This window comes from Muntiacus reevesi, chromosome 15 (assembly GCF_963930625.1).
Source record: "Muntiacus reevesi chromosome 15, mMunRee1.1, whole genome shotgun sequence".
In the NCBI taxonomy this organism is placed as follows: domain Eukaryota; kingdom Metazoa; phylum Chordata; class Mammalia; order Artiodactyla; family Cervidae; genus Muntiacus; species Muntiacus reevesi.
This window is the reverse complement of record NC_089263.1, coordinates 15,321,694-15,324,052: the sequence shown is the minus strand read 5'-3', so window position 1 is coordinate 15,324,052 and position 2,359 is coordinate 15,321,694. Positions and strand designations below refer to the sequence as shown.

The following is a 2,359-nucleotide window of genomic DNA, read 5'->3' as shown; positions in this document are numbered from 1 at the left end:
AAACACATCAAGTGCCCATAACCCAATAAATGAATAAATAAGATGTGATGTAGCCATACAATAGAATTTTATTCAGCCATGGAAAGGAATAAAGCATTGCTACACGCTATGCATAGATGAACTTGAAAACCTTCTGCCACGTGAAGGAAGCTAGTCACAAAGGACCGAGTGGTATGCGACCCCGTTTCACGAGAAACATGCAGAGCAGACAGCTCTATAGAGACTGAAAGCAGGTGAATGGTTGCCAGGGGCCCGGGGCGGGGAGCTGGCACTGCAGGGTATGGGGCTTACTTCTGGAGTGATGAGAGTGCTCCAAAATTCACCGTGATGGTGGCTGCACAACTCTGAATATATCGAAAGCCACTGAATTGTCCATTTGGAGTGAGTAAGCTGTATGGTGTGTGAATGACATCTCAATAAACCTTAAAAAAAAAAAACCCACCATACTGTGCTCACCTCAGCCACACATATACTAAACTCGGAAAGATATGGGGAAGATAACCATGGCCCATGTGCAAAGGGGACACGCAAACCTGGGACACGTTCCATATTTCATCTACTGTCAAAGCCAGACCCCCTCCCAGAAAATGTTGAAACCATTTTGGTATGCTTTGCCTAAAGAGAGAATCCACCAACATAACTCAATTTTAAATGTTTTCTTTGTCTGATTTCATAATATGCAAATGTATCACTTAAAGTCAAAAGCACACATTGTTTTTAAAAGTGGTGTAAGCTTTGAAAGACACAGTCTGGTTCCCAGACCTGCCCGAGGCTGAACGTTGGTACATTAGGCTAGTCACTTCCGCTCTGGGCCTGGGTCTCCTCTCTGCAAAGCGGGAACGATGGTGCCTATGCTACCCTGTAATGGGGTTCAGGCTACACCTCACCAGGGACATCCTGCGAGGAGGTGAGGGGGGCCCGCTGGCTGGATCTGCTCACTTGTTGCTGCTGTCGTGTCCGACACTTTGTCACCGGTGGACCGCAGCACGCCAGGCTTCCCCGTCCTGCACCCTCTCCCAGTTTGCTCAAACTGACGCCCGCTTATTCGATGATGCCATCCAGCCATCTCGTCCTCTGCCACCTTCTTCCCCTCAATCTTTGCCAGCATCAGGGTCTTTTCCAATGAGTCAGCTTTTCACATCAGGTGGCCAAAGTATTAGAGTTTCAGCTTCAGCATCAGTCCTTCCAATGAATATTCAGGGTTGGTTTCCTTTAGGATGGACTGGTTGGATCTCCTTGAAGACCCTCAAGGGTCTTTCTCCAGCAGCACAGTTTGAAAGCATCAATTCTTACTCACTCTGTCTAGAAATACTATTTCTAAAATGCTAAGCAGGGACTTTCCTGGGGGCCCAGTGGCTGGGACTCCTCAGTACCAATGCAGGCCAGGTTTAATCCCTGGCCAGGGGACTAGATCCCACATGCTCAACTAAAGATCCCAAATGTCCAACAAAGGTCGAAGATTCCATGTGCTACAACTAAGTGCAACTAAACCGAAATTCGTTAATGACACACTGGAATGTTTTTAATTAAATGAAATAAAACGCTAAACAAAGTGAGTGTACAAGCTAAGTGAACAGCTAAACACACAGGATGCCTTCAGCTGCAAACAACAGAAGACACTCTCACAAAACTGCAAATCCTGGGGACCAGGAGGGCTAGTCGGGCCCCTGCTCAGGTGTCCCTTCCCTGAGCTGCCCTGTCCTCAGACAAGAAGGCCGATGGCAGCAGTGTCTGTGCTGTGGGTGTGTGTGAGCATCAGTCATGGCCAAAGCTTTGCAGCACCCCGGACTATAGCCCACCAGGCTCCTCTGTCCATGCGATTCTCCAGGCCAGAATACTGGAGTGGGTTGCTATTTCCTCCTCCAGGGCATCTCCCCAATCTGTGTCTCTTGCATCTCCTGCATTGGCAGGCAGATTCTTTACCACCTGGGAACCTTGTAGACTGACACTCGAATGTCCCAAGATCTCACATCTTAGAGACTTAGCGACTCAGGAAGCTGAGCAGAGTTCTACGTTGATCCACTTCCTGAATGTCTTCCCTCAGGGCCGACGCAGGCTGAGCCCACTTCTAGGTCCTGGAGATCCTTACATCCCTGGGGGAATCAGACAATGACCAGAAAACAATGTAAAGACACAGTAATTCCTGATGGTGAACAGTTAGGAAGAAAGAAGACGTGATGAGCACAGCGCCCCTGGGGAGCAGACTGCACAGGGTGCTCTGGAACGGCGCCTCCGGGCAGAGAGGGCGATGCTGGGGAGGGCAGGGCCGGAGGGAACCGATGAGGCTGGTCTTGGATGGCCATGTGCACGAGCAGTTCTGCTAAACTCCAAGAAAAATGTAAAGCCATCAAAGGACGAG

The 2,359-nt window shown here is 49.3% G+C and overlaps 1 non-coding gene across 1 annotated transcript; it reads left to right on the top strand.

Annotated features, from left to right (window-relative positions):
- Positions 1-448: 448 nt before the first annotated feature.
- LOC136147559 (U6 spliceosomal RNA) lies at positions 449-555 on the top strand. The gene has a single exon (XR_010659227.1). It is a non-coding gene; the product is annotated as a U6 spliceosomal RNA (small nuclear RNA).
- Positions 556-2,359: the final 1,804 nt, after the last annotated feature.